The 20499-nt window shown below is 38.1% G+C and overlaps 1 protein-coding gene across 2 annotated transcripts in view; it reads left to right on the forward strand.

Moving 5' to 3' along the window:
• TSPAN18 (tetraspanin 18) overlaps positions 1-20499 on the forward strand; it is a 318752-nt gene that overhangs the window by 132477 nt on the left and 165776 nt on the right. The gene's annotated exons all lie outside the window — the stretch shown is intronic.

Genomic DNA, 20499 nt, shown 5'->3' on the forward strand with positions numbered 1-20499 from the left:
CCGATGCACGTTAAATCGAATTGCGCTCGAGCGAACATGTTTACTTTGAACTTCTTTCGATGCACGCAAATAGCCGCAATAAACCTGATAAAGCTTGAGATCAACTGTTACTGCGCAACTCATAATCTGGCCATCGGTGTGGTGTCTCTGACGAGTCCATTGCTAAAAAATCATCTGCATGCCTATTGGAAAGTGCTACGTTTTCTTTTTAAATAAGGTGTAAATAGTGTTTATAAAATTAATTAGCAATGTTTTACCACCCGCTGCAGCAATCAAGGGGTTAACTAACAAATGTCCTTCTGTATCTCTATTGTTTGAAGTTTGATCATTAATTTTTTGAGAGACATTTCCAGGACTATTGTTGGCGTTTTCACTTAATTATGTTTTATGCTTAAATCCAAATATTTTTTCTGATGATCACCCACTGTGTCTATTTCACAATGGACCTCCTGGGAGTGTTTATTAATACAACTAAAATGCCTGGTAATATGATGATGTGAGTCTGGACTTTTGTGTAGTCATTGCTAGTGTGTTATGTACTTTCCAGAAGGTAAATGTGTTTAAAAAGCAAATGTACTTCATTATATGATCGCACACATCTCAGATAAAAAAAATCATCTCATAGTGAGACATTAAAACAAGTCCTCAAGCCAAGGCTGGAACTGTGCCATCAAATGACTCCACAATTTATGTCAAAAACATTATAACCATGTTTTGTATTAGGTTTTACTTATTAAAGGGTAAAAAACGTCAAAATTTAACGTTCATGGTTCAGATAAAGCATTCAGTTTTAAGAGTCCTTTTCAATTCACTTCCGTTATCAAATTGATTTCTCTCTCTCTCTTAGCACTCTTTGTTGAAAAGCATGCTTATGAGCAGCACTGCTTTACTGGGAACTAGCTGGTGATTGTTGGCTACACATATGCCTCTCTTCATTGGTTCACGAGATGTGTACAACTAGCTCCCAGTAGTGCTGCTATGGAGCTGTCTTTAATTATGTAGATGACCTCGTTGCAGGGCTTAAACACATTGAGCATTTTATAACTAACACAGAGGTTGTCCCTTTAAAAGGACCTTCTAATGGAAAAATAAAGTTATCAAATTCCCCAGAGCCTGTTTTCTTTCATGTAATTAGCAAGAGTCCATGAGCTAGTGACGTATGGGATATACATTCCTACCAGGAGGGGCAAAGTTTCCCAAACCTCAAAATGCCTATAAATACACCCCTCACCACACCCACAAATCAGTTTTACAAACTTTGCCTCCTATGGAGGTGTTGAAGTAAGTTTGTGCTAGATTCTACGTTGATATGCGCTCCGCAGCAGGTTGGAGCCCGGTTTTCCTCTCAGCGTACAGTGAATGTCAGAGGGATGTGAGGAGAGTATTGCCTGTTTGAATTCAATGATCTCCTTCTACGGGGTCTATTTCATAGGTTCTCTGTTATCGGTCGTAGAGATTCATCTCTTACCTCCCTTTTCAGATCGACGATATACTCTTATATATATACCATTACCTCTGCTGATCTTCGTTTCAGTACTGGTTTGGCTTTCTACAACATGTAGATGAATGTCCTGGGGTAAGTAAGTCTTATTTTCTGTGACACTCTAAGCTATGGTTGGGCACTTTTTTAATAAAGTTCTAAATATATGTATTCAAACATTTATTTGCCTTGACTCAGGATGTTCAACATTCCTTATTTTCAGACAGTCAGTTTCATATTTGGGATAATGCATTTGAATATATCATTTTTCTTACCTTAAAAATTTGACTTTTTTTCCCTGTGGGCTGTTAGGCTCGCGGGGGCTGAAAATGCTTCATTTTATTGCGTCATTTTTGGCGCAGACTTTTTTGGCGCAAAAAATCTTTTCTGTTTCTGGCGTCATACGTGTCGCCGGAAGTTGCGTCATTTTTTTACGTTCTTTTGCGCCAAAAATGTCGGCGTTCCGGATGTGGCGTTATTTTTGGCGCCAAAAGCATTTAGGCGCCAAATAATGTGGGCGTCTTATTTGGCGCTAAAAAAATATGGGCGTCGCTTTTGTCTCCACATTATTTAAGTCTCATTTTTCATTGCTTCTGGTTGCTAGAGGCTTGTTCCTTGGCATTTTTTCCCATTCCTGAAACTGTCATTTAAGGAATTTGATCAATTTTGCTTTATATGTTGTTTTTTCTCTTACATATTGCAAGATGTCTCACGTTGCATCTGAGTCAGAAGATACTTCAGGAAAATCGCTGTCTGGTGCTGGAACTACCAAAGCTAAGTGTATCTGCTGTAAACTTTTGGTAGCTGTTCCTCCAGCTGTTGTTTGTATTAATTGTCATGACAAACTTGTTAATGCAGATTTCCTTTAGTAAATTACCATTACCTGTTGCAGTTCCATCAACATCTAATGTTCAGAGTGTTCCTGATAACATAAGAGATTTTGTTTCTGAATCCATCAAGAAGGCTATGTCTGTTATTCCTCCTTCTAGTAAACATAAAAAATCTTTTAAAACTTCTCTTTTTACAGATTAATTTTTAAATGAACATCATCATTCTGATTCTAATGACTCTTCTGGTTCAGAGGATTCTGTCTCAGAGGTTGATGCTGATAAATCTTCATATTTATTTAAAATGGAATTTATTCGTTCTTTACTTAAAGAAGTACTAATTGCTTTAGAAATTGAGGATTCTGGTCCTCTTGATACTAAATCTAAACGTTTAGATAAGGTCTTTAAATCTCCTGTGGTTATTCCAGAAGTTTTTCCTGTTCCTGGTGCTATTTCTGAAGTAATTTCCAGAGAGTGGAATAATTTGGGTAATTCATTTACTCCTTCTAAACGTTTTAAGCAATTATATCCTGTGCCATCTGACAGATTAGAATTTTGGGACAAAATCCCTAAAGTTGATGGGGCTATTTCTACCCTTGCTAAACGTACTACTATTCCTACGGCAGATGGTACTTCGTTTAAGGATCCTTTAGATAGGAAAATTGAATCCTTTCTAAGAAAAGCTTATCTGTGTTCAGGTAATCTTCTTAGACCTGCTATATCATTGGCTGATGTTGCTGCAGCTTCAACTTTTTGGTTGGAAACTTTAGCGCAACAAGTAACAGATAATGATTCTCATAATATTATTATTCTTCTTCAACATGCTAATAATTTTATCTGTGATGCCATTTTTGATATTATCAGAGTTGATGTCAGGTTTATGTCTCTAGCTATTTTAGCTAGAAGAGCTTTATGGCTTAAAACTTGGAATGCTGATATGTCTTCTAAATCAACTCTACTTTCCCTTTCTTTCCAGGGTAACAAATTATTTGGTTCTCAGTTGGATTCTATTATCTCAACTGTTACTGGTGGGAAAGGAACTTTTTTACCTCAGGATAAAAAATCTAAGGGTAAAAACAGGGCTAATAATCGTTTTCATTCCTTTCATTTCAACAAAGAACAAAAGCCTGATCCTTCATCCTCAGGAGCAGTTTCAGTTTGGAAACCATCTCCAGTCTGGAATAAATCCAAGCCTTCTAGAAAAGCAAAGCCAGCTTCTAAGTCCACATGAAGGTGCGGCCCTCATTCCAGCTCAGCTGGTAGGGGGCAGGTTACGTTTTTTCAAAGAAATTTGGATCAATTCTGTTCACAATCTTTGGATTCAGAACATTGTTTCAGAAGGGTACAGAATTGGTTTCAAGATAAGACCTCCTGCAAAGAGATTTTTTCTTTCCCGTGTCCCAGTAAATCCAGTGAAAGCTCAAGCATTTCTGAAATGTGTTTCAGATCTAGAGTTGGCTGGAGTAATTATGCCAGTTCCAGTTCTGGAACAGGGGCTGGGGTTTTATTCGAATCTCTTCATTGTACCAAAGAAGGAGAATTCCTTCAGACCAGTTCTGGATCTAAAAATATTGAATCGTTATGTAAGGATACCAACATTCAAAATGGTAACTGTAAGGACTATCTTGCCTTTTGTCCAGCAAGGGCATTATATGTCCACAATAGATTTACAGGATGCATATCTGCATATTCCGATTCATCCAGATCACTATCAGTTCCTGAGATTCTCTTTCCTGGACAAGCATTACCAGTTTGTGGCTCTGCCGTTTGGCCTAGCTACAGCTCCAAGAATTTTTACAAAGGTTCTCGGTGCCCTTCTGTCTGTAATCAGAGAACAGGGTATTGTGGTATTTCCTTATTTGGACGATATCTTGGTACTTGCTCAGTCTTTACATTTAGCAGAATCTCATACGAATCGACTTGTGTTGTTTCTTCAAGATCATGGTTGGAGGATCAATTCACTAAAAAGTTAATTGATTCCTCAGACAAGGGTAACCTTTCTGGGTTTCCAGATAGATTCAGTGTCCATGACTCTGTCTTTGACAGACAAGAGAAATTGATTTCAGCTTGTCGAAACCTTCAGTCACAATCATTCCCTTCGGTAGCCTTATGCATGGAAATTCTAGGTCTTATGACTGCTGCATCGGACGCGATCCCCTTTGCTCGTTTTCACATGCGACCTCTTCAGCTCTGTATGCTGAATCAATGGTGCAGGGATTACACAAAGATATCTCAATTAATATCTTTAAAACCGATTGTACGACACTCTCTGACGTGGTGGACAGATCACCATCGTTTAATTCAGGGGGCTTCTTTTGTTCTTCCGACCTGGACTGTAATTTCAACAGATGCAAGTCTTACAGGTTGGGGAGCTGTGTGGGGATCTCTGACGGCACAAGGAGTTTGGGAATCTCAGGAGGTGAGATTACCGATCAATATTTTGGAACTCCGTGCAATTTTCAGAGCTCTTCAGTCTTGGCCTCTTCTGAAGAGAGAATCGTTCATTTGTTTTCAGACAGACAATGTCACAACTGTGGCATACATCAATCATCAAGGAGGGACTCACAGTCCTCTGGCTATGAAAGAAGTATCTCGAATTCTGGTTTGGGCGGAATCCAGCTCCTGTCTAATCTCTGCGGTTCATATCCCAGGTATAGACAATTGGGAAGCGGATTATCTCAGTCGCCAAACGTTGCATCCGGGCGAATGGTCTCTTCACCCAGATGTATTTCTTCAGATTGTTCAAATGTGGGAACTTCCAGAAATAGATCTGATGGCGTCTCATCTAAACAAGAAACTTCCCAGGTATCTGTCCAGATCCCGGGATCCTCAGGCGGAGGCAGTGGATGCATTATCACTTCCTTGGAAGTATCATCCTGCCTATATCTTTCCGCCTCTAGTTCTTCTTCCAAGAGTAATCTTCAAGATTCTGAAGGAATGCTCGTTTGTTCTGCTGGTAGCTCCGGCATGGCCTCACAGGTTTTGGTATGCGGATCTTGTCCGGATGGCCTCTTGCCAACCGTGGACTCTTCCGTTAAGACCAGACCTTCTGTCGCAAGGTCCTTTTTTCCATCAGGATCTCAAATCCTTAAATTTAAAGGTATGGAGATTGAACGATTGATTCTTGGTCAAAGAGGTTTCTCTGACTCTGTGATTAATACTATCTTATAGGCTTGTAAATCTGTATCTAGAGAGATATATTATAGTGTCTGGAAGACTTATATTTCTTGGTGTTTTTCTCATCATTTTTCTTGGCATTCTTTTAGAATACCGAGAATTTTACAGTTTCTTCAGGATGGTTTAGATAAAGGTTTGTCCTCAAGTTCCTTGAAAGGACAAATCTCTGCTCTTTCTGTTCTTTTTCACAGAAAGATTGCTAATCTTCCTGATATTCATTGTTTTGTACAAGCTTTGGTTCGTATAAAACCTGTCATTAAGTCAATTTCTCCTCCTTGGAGTTTGAATTTGGTTCTGGGGGCTCTTCAAGCTCCTCCTTTTGAACCCATGCATTCATTGGACATTAAATTACTTTCTTGGAAAGTTTTGTTCCTTTTGGCGATCTCTTCTGCCAGAAGAGTCTCTGAATTATCTGCTCTTTCTTGTGAGTCTCCTTTTCTGATTTTTCATCAGGATAAGGCGGTGTTGCGAACTTCTTTTCAATTTTTACCTAAGGTTGTGAATTCCAACAACATTAGTAGAGAAATTGTGGTTCCTTCATTATGTCCTAATCCTAAGAATTCTAAGGAGAAATCGTTGCATTCTTTGGATGTTGTTAGAGTTTTGAAATATTATGTTGAAGCTACTAAGTCTTTCCGAAAGTCTATTTGTTATCTTTTCCGGTTCTAGAAAAGGCCAGAAATCTTCTGCCATTTCTTTGGCATCTTGGTTGAAATCTTTAATTCATCATGCCTATGTCGAGTCGGGTAAAACTCCGCCTCAAAGGATTACAGCTCATTCTACTAAGTCAGTTTCTACTTCCTGGGCGTTTAGGAATGAAGCTTCGGTTGATCAGATTTGCAAAGCAGCAACTTGGTCCTCTTTGCATACTTTTACTAAATTCTACCATTTTGATGTGTTTTCTTCTTCTGAAGCAGTTTTTGGTAGAAAAGTACTTCAGGCAGCGGTTTCAGTTTGAATCTTCTGCTTATGTTTTCATTTAACTTTATTTTGGGTGTGGATTATTTTCAGCAGGAATTGGCTGTCTTTATTTTATCCCTCCCTCTCTAGTGACTCTTGTGTGGAAAGATCCACATCTTGGGTAGTCATTATCCCATACGTCACTAGCTCATGGACTCTTGCTAATTACATGAAAGAAAACATAATTTATGTAAGAACTTACCTGATAAATTCATTTCTTTCATATTACCAAGAGTCCATGAGGCCCACCCTTTTTGTGGTGGTTATGATTTTTTTGTATAAAGCACAATTATTCCAATTCCTTATTTTATATGCTTTCGCACTTTTTTCTTATCACCCCACTTCTTGGCTATTCGTTAAACTGATTTGTGGGTGTGGTGAGGGGTGTATTTATAGGCATTTTGAGGTTTGGGAAACTTTGCCCCTCCTGGTAGGAATGTATATCCCATACGTCACTAGCTCATGGACTCTTGCTAATATGAAAGAAATGAATTTATCAGGTAAGTTCTTACATAAATTATGTTTTGTTTTTTTTACATTAGTGTTCTTTGCTAACTTTGGCTGAGTTTACATTGCTGGAATTAATTATTTTTAGGTTGGCTGATAGGTGCTAAAATGCTGCCCAAAATGTTAACAGCTTACAGCAGTTTACAAAGATGTTGGAATTTCTGATTTCTCGTTGCCAAACTACAGCAATCTAAGGGCATTAATTTGAACATGAAATATATTTAGTCAATCTTTCAAAGATCACTCTTAAAGGGATACTAAACCCAATTGCTTTCTTTCATGATTCAGATAGAGCATGCTATTTTGAGCAACTTTCTAATTTACTCCAACTATCAATTTTTCTTCGTTCTCTTGCTATCTTTATTTAAAAAGCAGGAATTTAGAGCTTAGGAGCCTGCCCATTTTAGGTTCAGCACCCTGGATAGCACTTGCTTATTGGTGGCTACATTTGGCAAACCAAAAAGAAAAAACAGAGATGCTAATGACACTACTGGTGTAACAAGCTTAGGATTGCCTATCAATTAGTGTATTGGCCAGGTATATAGCCAACAGGCTATAAAGAGTAGTGGCTAATTGTACTGGGCACGGGTGCTATGTACTGTATTAAGATAAACACAAAAAAATCAATCGTTGGATTGATGGTAATGAACATCTAGGCAGCACTCACTATCCTAAGAGGATGGTGGCTTTAAGTTAGAACAATAGTTAACGTATCCGCGGTGAAGTGAGGTGCTGATTTTGTTTAAAATATAACCTTTATTTAGGTAATTAAAAAGATCCACATACAAACAAAAATATATTAAAAACACAGGGGGGATTTTGTTTTATTATCAGTGCACTTAGCAGCCTCCAATTCACAAATATCAAAGGTGGTTATATCTCTCACCTAGGATATGGGTATTAATCCATAGTAGGGATAAATATCACCTGATGGTGGTTAAAGTAAAATTATCTTAATATCACTGTGTGTGTGTATATAAAAAAAATAGATGGAATATCTAGAGGTGTTGATCTGAATCAATATTTGGGGTATTAGTGTCTCTTTAAGGGAAAAATAAGGTGCAGCTGCCTCTATGGGACTTAATTAAATTCAAAATAGTGGCTCTATAGTTATGGTAAGCTTCTTATAACACTAGAATTCTAAAACTATCTATGCCCTTAAATTTAATGCGCTAATAGCTAGTTATGAATTGTACTCATGCCTAGTTTCTGCACTTCAGTTGCAGAGTGTGTAGGTACGATTTGGTTACAATATAGAACATAGGCTTGAGTAATATTAAAATGAGATATCGTGTGACAGTATAGATTTGCTTGTATTTTCAAATACTCAACATGCTAGCGCCCATAAGTGGGCCGTTAGATTGAGGTGTCCTATGACACAGTATAGAATACTTGTGTTTACAATTTCCTAACACGCAGCCATCAATTGAGTATAAGCGGATAGGTTGCTTCATCTATACACATACATTTCCTCTTATACCTTCTCTCATTATCTGGATTTCTTAAAAGTGTTATAAAAATAGTTTGTTAGTAATACAATTGTAACAAGTTGCTTACAAAAATAGTTTGTTAGTAATACAATTGTAACAAGTTGCTTACAAAAATAGTTTGTTAGTAATACAATTGTAACAAGTTGCTTACAAAAATAGTTTGTTAGTAATACAATTGTAACAAGTTGCTTACAAAAATAGTTTGTTAGTAATACAATTGTAACAAGTTGCTTACGATTACAAATGTATTTATCTTGACTCCTTAGAGTTGCTTATATTAGGATCTAGTGAATTACATAGGCTCATAAGTTTTATAATTGTCCAAACAGACTATTATGGCTCCCTGTTATGACACTGTGTTTCCCTTACATCCCTTTTTATGGATACTTGTGACTAATTAGTAGGTTAGTGCGATCTATAGATTCTAAAGTGTAGTCGTGGGAGGGATATTACCCCCACCACACACAAGATAGCTGATACTGGTCGCACTTAGTTTGTTACAAATAATTCTAGGTAAACCAAGCTACAAATCGTAACATGCTATCAGATACAAAAGCTTATTTAAGATTATTTGTGTTAGATTAGGCTATCTGTGCATTCATTCAAATGTTCAGTGGTTTGAACGAGGTTAAAGGGACAGTCAAGTCCAAAAATAACTTTCATTTTTCAAATAGGGCATGTAATTTTAAACAACTTTCCAATTTACTTTTATCAACAATTTTGCTTTGTTCTCTTGGTATTCTAGTTGAAAGCAAACCTAGGAAGGCACATATGATAATTTCTAAGCCCTTGAAGGCCGTCTCTATTTTATTTACTTTTCACAGCAGGGGAGAGCAAGCTCATGTAGGCCATATAGATAGCATTGTGATCACGCTCCTGGCTAGTGGCAGACACTGCACTAATTGGCTAAAATGCAAGTCAATAGATAATAACTAAAAGTCATGTGATTAGGGGCGGTCAGAAGATGCTTAGATACAAGTTAGTCACAGAAGTAAAAAGTGTATTAATATAACAGTGTTGGTTATGCAAAACTGGGGAATGGGTAATAAAAGGGATTATCTATCTTTTTAAACAACAAAAATTCTGGTGTTGACTGTTAGTGATGTCGCGAATAGTTCGCCGGCTAATAGTTCCCGGCGAACATAGCATGTTCGCGTTCGCCGCGGCGGGCGAACATATGCGATGTTCGATCCGCCCCCTATTCGTCATCATTGACTAAACTTTTACCCTGTATCTCACAGTCTGCAGACACATTCCAGCCAATCAGCAGCAGACCCTCCCTCCCAGACCCTCCCAGCTCCTGGACAGCAGCCATTTTAGATTCATTCAGAAGCTGCATTGTTAGTGAGAGGAGGGACAGTGTAGCTGCTGCTGATTTAATAGGGAAATTGATAGCTAGGCTAGTGTATTCAGTGTCCACTACAGTCCTGAAGGACTCATCTGATCTCTGCTGTAAGGACAGCACCCCAAAAAGCCCTTTAGGGCTAGAACATCATTTTTTTTCCTGTGTAATCTAATTGCAGTTGCCTGCCTGCCAAGCCACTTGCCCAGTGCCACCACTCATATCTGGTGTAACAGTAGTGTAAATTTAAAAACAGCAACTTTTTTGACTGTGAAACATCAGTCTTCTAGTGTAATCTAATTGCAGTTGCCTGCCAGCGTATGTTCCAGGCTCACAGCGTATACTGTGCCCACTTGCCCAGTGCCACCACTCATATCTGGTGTAACAGTAGTGTAAATTTAAAAAAAAAAAAACTTTTTTGACTGTGAAACATCAGTCTGCTAGTGTAATCTAATTGCAGTTGCCTGCCAGCGTGTGTGCCAGGCCCACTTGCCCAGTGCCACCACTCATATCTGGTGTAACAGTAGTGTAAATTTAAAAAAAAACAACCTTTTTTGACTGTGAAACATCAGTCTGCTAGTGTAATCTAATTGCAGTTGCCTGCCTGCCAGTGTGTGTGCCAGGCTCACAGCGTATACTGTGCCCACTTGCCCAGTGCCACCACTCATATCTGGTGTAACAGTAGTGTAAATTTAAAAAAAAACTTTTTTTGACTGTGAAACATCAGTCTGCTAGTGTAATCTAATTGCAGTTGCCTGCCTGCCAGCGTGTGTGCCAGGCTCACAGGGTATACTGTGCCAACTTGCCCAGTGCCACCACTCATATCTTGTTTAATAGTAGTGTAAGTGTACATTTAAAAAAATAAAAACTTTTTGGACTGTGAAACATCAGTCTGCTTTTTTGTGTCAGGCTCACAGCGTATACTGTGCCCACTTGCCCAGTGCCACCACTCATATCTTGTTTAATAGTAGTGTAAGTGTACATTTAAAAAAAAATTACAGGCAGAGGCAGGCCACACCGCAGGTGCCATCATGGTTGTGGTGCTGTGATTCCCTTTGGCCCCAGAATAATGCCCAGTGTTCAGTGTTCAGAGGCCACGTACCATGAACTCGAAAAGTTCTGAGGACATTGACTTTTTAACACAGGACACACAGGACACCCAATCTTCTATAGCTTCCGCTCCAAACCTTGACGCACCATCCTCCTCCAGCTTATCTTCGGGCAGCACCTCTCAAGTTACCACTCACTCGCCTGCCGCCACCACCAACACTAGCACTACAGCCGCTTCACTTGATCTGTCAGAGGAGTTATTTACACATCAGTTGGAAGAAATGAGTGATGCGCAACCATTATTGCCAGAGGATGTAGATAACAGGGATATGTCTCAGTCAGGCAGCATTACACACATGGACATACGGTGTGATGATGATGTTGTACCCGCTGCGGGAGTTTGGTCTGTCACTGTGAAGTGGGCGTAACCCTTACACTACCTGATCGATACAACATCATACCTGATGTTTTAAAGCACGTTATTCCAAACAATTTAGGAATGTTAGGTGATTTATGCCCTTTATGGATTAAAACCAGACTCTGCATCAACTATGTAATTTTCTGTGGGAGTTTTGCCATGGATCCCCCTCCGGCATGCCACAGTCCAGGTGTTAGTACCCTTGAAACAACTTTCCCATCACTATTGTGGCCAGAAAGGGTCCCTGTGGGTTTTAAAATTCGTCTGCCCATTGAAGTCAATGGGGGCAGTTCGCGAACCCAAATTTTTAGGTTTGCGACATCACTATTTACTGTCCCTTTAAGTTCTGACATGCGCTAACATCCGCAGCATGTAGATATCAATGATGTCGTCCTCACTGCTCTATATTAATTATTATCATAACCTCCCTGCTAGTTAAAAAATGCTCTTTGCATTACAACTCGCTATTCCCTGACATGTTTCGCCACATTCTTGGCTTTCTCAAAGGCTACATTTAGCAAACCAATAAGCAAGCTTAGCCAGGTTCTTAACCAAAAATGATCTGGCTCTTAAGCTTTACATTCCTGTGGTTTAGTATCCCTTTAAGATATAAGAGGTCAAAATGCCCTTTACAATTAGTTTTATCATTTGTGAAACATTTCTTAAAACATGTAAAAACCACATATTTTCCCAGTCTGCCTTCTCTGTCATATCTTTATTTATTGTACCACCTGTATAGTGTTGTAGAATCTGTTGGTGTGTTAAAAAAGATAATAAAACAAATAGTATTAATAATAATATTCTGAAATAGTTTATGTTAAAGAATTTTATTTAAAAACCATGAAGAAATATATTAAACATGAGTTTGACATAGATGCAAATTAAAGGGATGTGAAGGTCAAAATTAAACTTTCAGAAGTCATACAGAGCGCTAGAGTGTAGATGCAGTGTTTGAAACAATGTTTTTAACAGTTATACATTTTTTTGTAAACACTTCTGCCATATAATGTTAAACAATATATAACATTGTTGCATACACTGCTGCCATATAGTGGCCAAGCCAAGTGCACTCTCCTGAGCTTACCTAGGTATTATCTTTAGCAAAGGGTACCAAGAGAACATGGTAAATTTGAAAATACAAATACAGTGGACTTTTCTTTCTTTTCTTCTTCAAACTGCTTGCTCTATCTGAATCACAACAGCTGCATTTTGATTTTCATCTCCCTTTTAAATAGTCTTTAGTAAATATTTATATAAATATAAATATATTTGTGTGTCTATTGCAGCTAAGTTGATCACAGGTGAAGGTGGCACACAAGCTACTTATATGATCAGGTTGGAGTTGCTAAGCAACATGCTCTAAGATGCTAATTTAGTTCTAATAAAACAAGTTGTTAAACAATAAATGGAAATAGTGCAGGTTTATGCTCAACAGCCCTACAGTATGTAAACCTAGTGAGAAAAGGAAGCCGATATCACTTTACCACAGCCAAATTATTTAATTAATTACATCTAGCATTTAACACCACTAATGTAAACTCGTCCTATGGGTTTAATATGTGCAAAGGGTTAAACACAAAGATAAAGTAACCCCCTGCTATGCTCTAATGCAGCCCTGAGTAGCACTGCACTGGCATGAGAGTGTCCATGTTTTGTGGCAAAAATGGGGAGATACAATATATAATACTTTGATTTATTGTGTATAACATATTGGAATATGCACAGACTTGATGGGCCTATTTATAATCTGTCTGTCTTCTATCTATCTCCTTTTTGTATCTATCTATCTATCTATCTATCATTTATCCTGGCACTGTAGCAGTTAAAGTTTTGTTTGGTGAAACTAGATCTATCTCTTAATGCTAAATTCTAATGGTTTCCAGTGAAATCATCCCTTAGGAAAATATGCAAACTTTCAACTAGTCCCCCTGCCTCCTCATGTGAAGCCAGCAATACATCTTCATTAAAGAGCATGCAATATAACTGTACAAGTATAGTAAATGAGAGTCAGATGTAGAGAACTGTCATTGCTTATTAATTCTTGCAAACTTCTCATGTGCTGCACAAACTTTCACTGGTCAGATTCCCATAGACTGCTCACATATCGTGTGGAATTCAATCTGTCAAGGCTGCTTGGTCAGATCTCAATAACCCCCCTCCCCAGAATTTAAAGATCAAATTCCTGCACCGCAAAAGACCATGAGCTGTGTCCTGATGCAACATTTCTGAGACTTGGAAGATTTGAGGAGATTTGGTCTTTTTTATTTGTTCTGTGACTTTTCATTTCTCTGGTTCCTTAAACTACAATGATTGGCATTCAGACTTGTGTTTTATGGTTTATTTTCAATGTGATTAAGTTACAGTATAGCCATGTAAATCCAAAAAGGGGTCTGTCTAATCTGGTCCCTTGGCACCTTTTAAACAAATTTTATGTTAGAGGGATCAATAGGTTCAAGAGTAAACGTTTGTTAAAGTGAAGGTCCATTTTGATTAATTAGTGCCTGGTTTTTAATAAACCTATTAAAAACAAGGGCACTTTAATTAATCAAAATTGACATTTCACTGTTTTCTTCAAAAACTTACCTTTTAATCCTGAATGGCGCTCCAGCGATTCCCCCGGCCATCGGAAGCCTCTGCAGACGTCAGAAATGACGAATCAGACTTCCTCCAATTACAGCTTCTCCCCCGGGGGAATCTTGGCCTGTGATTGGAGGAACGCTGTGATTGGAGGAAGTAGGATTTGTCATTTTGGACCTGCGAAGACGGCTTGCGACGGGCGGAGGAAACGCTGGAGCGGCTGCCAGGATTATAAGGTAAGTTTTTGAAGAAAACAGTGAAATGTCAATTTTGATGAATTAAAGTGCCCATGTTTTAAATAGGTTTATTAAAAACCGGGCACTAATTCATCAAAATGAACCTTCACTTTAAATGTACATTATTAATACTCTTATTTTTGTATAAAAATTGTGCATTGTTCCACACTCCCTAAACCAAACAGCAAGATGCTGAAAGTTACCTATACCAGCAATATGACTTGCAACATTTGCAGTTTGCAGAATTTGCTTTCTTTGGTCTCTCTAGGGAGTGTGGGACAAAAACAGTTTCACACAAAACCAAAGTGTTTGTCTTTTTAACTTGCTTATTTGTCTCTAATCTTCCTATACATTTATACAAATAAGCACAGATATCGAGACCAAGGTTATTATGCTGTAACTTCATCACATGGTGAGAGTCCATGAGTTGTCATTTGGGGGAATTCCCCTCCAGACCACTAGGAGGAGGTGAAACACACCCCACACACAGAGAACAGCAAGTTAAGCTTATCTGCACTGCCCTCCCACTGCATGTTTAACCCTACATGCACTGCCATCCCATTTATATGTTACCCTAACTGCACTGCCCTACCACTGTGACCCTAATTACATGCCCATTCACTACAGGTTAACCCTGTAGCACTGCCCCCTACCACAAGTTATCTGTAAGTGCAACTGCTTCCTACATCACAAGGCAACTCTAATTGCATTACCACCCCCCCCCCCCACACACACACAGCATTACCCTTTATAGCAGTGGTCTCAAAGAACAGGCCCTACTGCGTTGTGTAAATATCACTTTTTATTTTGCTATACAGTTCCAAGATGATCACTTCACGTGGTACTCACAAGATAAATATACAACTGTGTGTGTCTATTGTGGGCTACAACTCCCACTATTCATTACTACTTGGATAAATGTCATTTCCATTTCCTAGTATATCCAGTTTTGGAGCACTTACTCAGTTCAAGCAGCCCCCATGGGAGAAAAACACTTGGCCAGTGGCCCCCAGATACTTTGAGTTTGATACCCCTGCTTTATAGCTTTCTGATCCCTCAATAACCACTGACACCATTATCCACTTCCTTCTAAATCTCTTTAGCACTGTATCTCTAACATTAATCTTCCCCACATCATTCCCTGTATTGCACCTGCCTTCTCACCAGGGCCGCCATCAGGGGGTGACAGGGGTGACTCCTTTCAGGGGCCCAATGGGCCAGGGGGGCCCCATGAGGCAAGAACTAAAAAAAAAAAAAAGATTTTTTTTTTTTTTTTTTTAAATTTTGGCAGTCACCAGTGGGTACTACAGCAGAGTGCTAATTGAGCATGGGAAATGTTATTACAAGGAGTAAAGTATTGGCATTTGAGAGGATTTCTGAGTGTGCACTAAACCACTATGCAGAGTGTGAGACAGAGTTGGCACTTTGTTTGCACAGTATGTGCCTGAGTCAGATGGCAGATCACTTTCATTTGCAGAGGAGGTAGGACTTACTTAGTAAATGTTTTTTATTTCTTTGTGCAATTTCATATTGTAACTTCAGTGTGGTAGTAGTTGTATGGTGGGGCCAGGGGTCCATAAAAACAATTTTTTTAGCAGCAGTGTATATATGATTATTTGACAATGCTGTAGGAATTTTATATTTAAAACCATGCAGAAATGTTTCCTCCTCAATACACAAATGGTAGGTGCCCTTTTGGCAGATATGCATTTTTTATATATATATATATATATATATATATATATATATATATATATATATATATATATATATATATATCCTCTCCAAGAACACAGGCACTCACTGGTCTTATAAAAGATAATCCTTTATTCAATCCATTAAAACGATTATAATACCATGACGTTTCGGCACACCATTGTGCCTTTATCAAATGTGACAAAAATGCTGAAGCTTTTAATATTTTTGTCATCTTATCTTTTATAAGACCAGTGAGTGCCTGTGTTCTTGGAGAGGATACTAATTCGTTTGCAGTGCACCTTGGCAGTTGAATTGGCGTAAGATTGTGCTGTCCTATATCTGGACTGTATATATATATATATATCATTACAGTTTACTGCCCCTTTAGGCAAGTACTTTCCAGATGCAAGGAGGCATTTTAGCTAAGATTTTTACATCTGCATAAAATGTTATACTCTCAGACTAAGATTGCTCAGTGTTTGAAATGAGACAGGTTAACTTAAAACTGTTCAGTTTACACTACAGCTGACTTAATTTGGAAATACATACCAACAAGCCTAAATCCTGCATTTAACCAGATCTAATGGTATGAGTACAACAGCTTATGGTTCCACCAAGCCCATATAGAGTAAAGCATTTTCAAAATCCATAAGTACAGCTAACAGATGGGAACATTTGTACACTATATTTGAAGTGGTGCTCTTGGTTGGGAAAAATGGGGGAAAAACAAACAAACATATGTCAACCTTTTTAAAGTACTTTTCTTCATCTAGCCATCTACCCAGATCATTAATGTACAATTTTGAATTCACAGAATTATTTTTGTTTACACATTTACAAATATGATTCTTTAAAAAGTGATCTCTTAATTTCTGCATTTTTTATCATGCATGTCACACACTGTTGATTTAGGGGATGCAAGGTGCATAAATGTTTCCTCCTGTGAGTGTTTCTGTGGGTGTCTGTGTTTATGTGTTTGTGCTTTGGTTTGTGTCTCTGAGTGTGTATGTATTTTTTTTCTGTGGGTCTCTCTGTGAGGGTGGGTGTGTATGTCTTTGTGCATTTTCTGTGGCTGTCTGTGAAGGTGTGTGCATATGTCTTTGAGCTTTTCTATGGGTGTCTCTGCGAGGGTGTGTGTATGTTTGCCTTTGTGTATTTTCTCTGGATGCCTCTGTGAGGGTGGGTGTGTATGTCTGTGTTTTCTGTGGATGTCTCTGTGAGGGTCGGTGTGTGTGTGTATGTATGTATGTCTGCGTTTTCTGCGGATGTCTCTGTGAGGGTGTGTGTTTTCTGTGGTTGTCTCTGTGAGGGTGTGTGTATGTATGTCTTTTGGTGTTTTATGTGGTTGTCTCTCTGTGTGTGTATGTCTTTGTGTGTTTTCTGTGGGTGTCTCTGTGTGCGTGTGTGTGTATATGTCTTTGTGTGTTTTCTGTGGGTTTCTCTGTGTGTGTGTATGTCTTTGTGTTTTCTGAGGCTGTCTCTGTCAGTGTTTCCTTCTTTGTATGCGCAAGTTTGAGTTTGTGTGTATGTGTGTGTCCATTGTCTGTTCCTTTTTAGGACATTTTGACCTTACTACTGATTATTCACATCTTTCTACAGACTTTAAGACTAATGAGACCTTTACGGAAGTCACCAATCCACCATTTAACCTATAAATTATTGATTAGGCAGTTCAGGGCCCTTCCTTTCAGCCACTGCATGATGTTGTCATTATTTAGTTGGCATCTTCCTTTACAAAAAGATAATCAGAACTCCATATTTTGTTTTCTAAATCTTTTTTTTTTTTTTTTACAAAACTGTAGTCTACCTCATAACTTGTCAGGTCAATGTAATCAAGTGCTCAGTGTCTGTTTGTGTGTCTGTGTCTGAGTGTGTTTGTGTGTTTCTTTGCCTGTCTGCTAGAGTGTCTATATGTGAATCCTTATGTGTGAGTGTGTGTGTGTGTGTTTCAGTGTGTTAGTGTGTCTGTGTGTTTGTATGTTACTACCTTTACAACATTTCCAAGTTTAAATAGACACTTAAGAATAAAGTGCATATACGTTTTAGTCACTTGGTCAAAAATTGCACATATCAAAGGTGGGGGGGGCTGATCAATGGTTAAGTCACGGCCCCAAAATTTCTAGTGGCGGCCCTGCTTCTCACTCCACATTAACCCCAACCTCCCATTATTCAAGAGATTCTCACTTGTACTCTCAGTTATCTTACCTCACTCTTACTACAAGCCCATCATAGAAACCTAACAGCAGCAAAAATAAAAGCCCCCTAAATGTTTTACTCCCCCCTTAGTCCTGGTTTCTTCTTTATACACACTCATATACACACACACACTCGTATATACCCTCACTCATATATTCACACACACACTCATACACATACACACTCACTCATATATATATATATATATATATGTATACACTCACTCACTCATATGTATGTATATATATATATATATATATATATATATATATACACACACATACACTCACTCATATATACATACACACTCATATACACACACACTCATATACATGCGCGCACACACACACACATACACACATATACATACGCACATGCACATGCACACATATACATGCACACATATTTACACATACATATATACAAAACACACACACACACACATATATATATATATATATAAGAAACAGGAAGCAGAAAAAGTTGGGGCGCTACAAAAATGAGTCTAAAAAATATACTATGAGGCAGAAATTCTTAATACAACAAAAACTCAACCAATAAGATGCTACCCCTTTAAGGAAAGTGGAAACTGAAAGAGGAGAGGATATACTTCCTCTCTCTCTCAGTGCACACCTTCCAAAAGAAAAATGGATGAACAAGAGGACATGAGAAGGGATTATTATTATTATTATTAATTATCAGGTATTTGTAGAGCGCCAACAGATTCCGCAGCGCTGATCAAATAGCGCTGGTTATACAGTGTATAGTATCATGAGTAAAACAACAAACTATGAATGTTAAAAATATATCCCAAACAAGAAAATAAAAATACTTTTCCCAAACACTTGTGAAGGAGTATACAATAAAAATATATATCAACATGCAAACATAAGGTACATATATAAGTATGTTCAAAAATAGAAAAAAAAACCCACTGGTGGAAATGGGTATGGCAGAAATTCAAACTTACAAGAACAAACCTCAATCATATGAGGTAAGTAATCCACACAGGACAGAATCACTCTTATGGAAATCTGTTTTCCTCTTGGAATATGCAAAGATCTTCAAGGTGCTGGTAGCAGTCAATATTCCCTCTGCCTCTTTATATCTGATTCTTCCCGGAGTATGGTAAATCCAGCCATATCAAGACGTATATCCTTAAACTGTGGCTCCTCCCAAACACTGCGACTGTTCTTCCCTTTTACAATACCCAACGATTTTGCTTTGCGGCGACCCACCACCTTCAGTCTCTCTTCTCGCCTGTTAAATTTCCAAAAATGTCACAGCAACTAGAATCCAATCACAATAGGTTAGGCCCAAATTGGAGGCAGAGCAAGATTAACAGGCGAGAAGAGAGACTGAAGGTGGTGGGTCGCCGCAAAGCGAAATTGTTGGGTATTGTAAAAGGGAAGAACAGTCGCAGTGTTTGGGAGGAGCCACAGTTTAAGGATATACGTCTTGATATGGCTGGATTTACCATACTCCGGGAAGAATCAGATATAAAGAGGCAGAGGGAATATTGACTGCTGCCAGCACCTTGAAGATCTTTGCATATTCCAAGAGGAAAGCAGATTTCCGTAAGAGTGATTCTATCCTGTGCGGATTACTTACCTCATATGATTGAGGTTTGTTCTTGTAAGTTTGAATTTCTGCCATACCCATTTCCACCAGTGGGGGTTTTTTTTTTCTATTTTTGAACATACTTATATATGTACCTTATGTTTGCATGTTGATATATATTTTTATTGTATACTCCTTCACAAGTGTTTGGGAAAAGTATTTATATTTTCTTGTTTGGGATACATGTTTAACATTCATAGTTTGTTGTTTTACTCATGATACTATACACTGTATAACCAGCGCTATTTGATCCCTTCTCATGTCCTCTTGTTCATATATATATATATATATATATATATATATATATATATATATATATATATTATGCGCACGCACACATATACACACACTCTTTAAGGAATCATGACTGGTTAATTGATTAACCAATCATTATTAATGTGGGAAATCTTAATGTTAGAATTGAGCCCTTCTGACCTGAACCAACAGACTTCCCAACCCCTCCTGTACCACTCATACCTCATCACAGGTTGCCTAAACCCTTCCCACAGACTGCAAAGCCATGCCTCCATTCAACTTTCTGGAGTAACATGTTGCAAGATATGTTGTTTGCAAAAAATATGATAAGAATTTTAGAAGCCACAGGTTCCTACGCGTTTTTTACCCCATGCAAGGCAAGAAATACACAGCTCATAATAAGTCAGTTTGTGCTTTTCACTTCTGCTATTAAATATCAGATTATCTGATGTCATAATAGCGTGAAGTCAGTTAAATTACTTGTATCTCTGCTTTTGTCTGATTCTTCTTGCTGGCACGTTTATGATTATCTTTGTGATATCTTTTGTATTTATTCTTTATCTTTGAATTGAGATAACATTTCTCATGTATTTACATGTAATTTTTTTATAATTGGCCATTTCTACTGGCAGAATCCAGAGGAGAGGTGGACAAGTTTCAGAATGC

This window comes from Bombina bombina, chromosome 7, assembly GCF_027579735.1.
Source record: "Bombina bombina isolate aBomBom1 chromosome 7, aBomBom1.pri, whole genome shotgun sequence".
Taxonomy (NCBI): domain Eukaryota; kingdom Metazoa; phylum Chordata; class Amphibia; order Anura; family Bombinatoridae; genus Bombina; species Bombina bombina.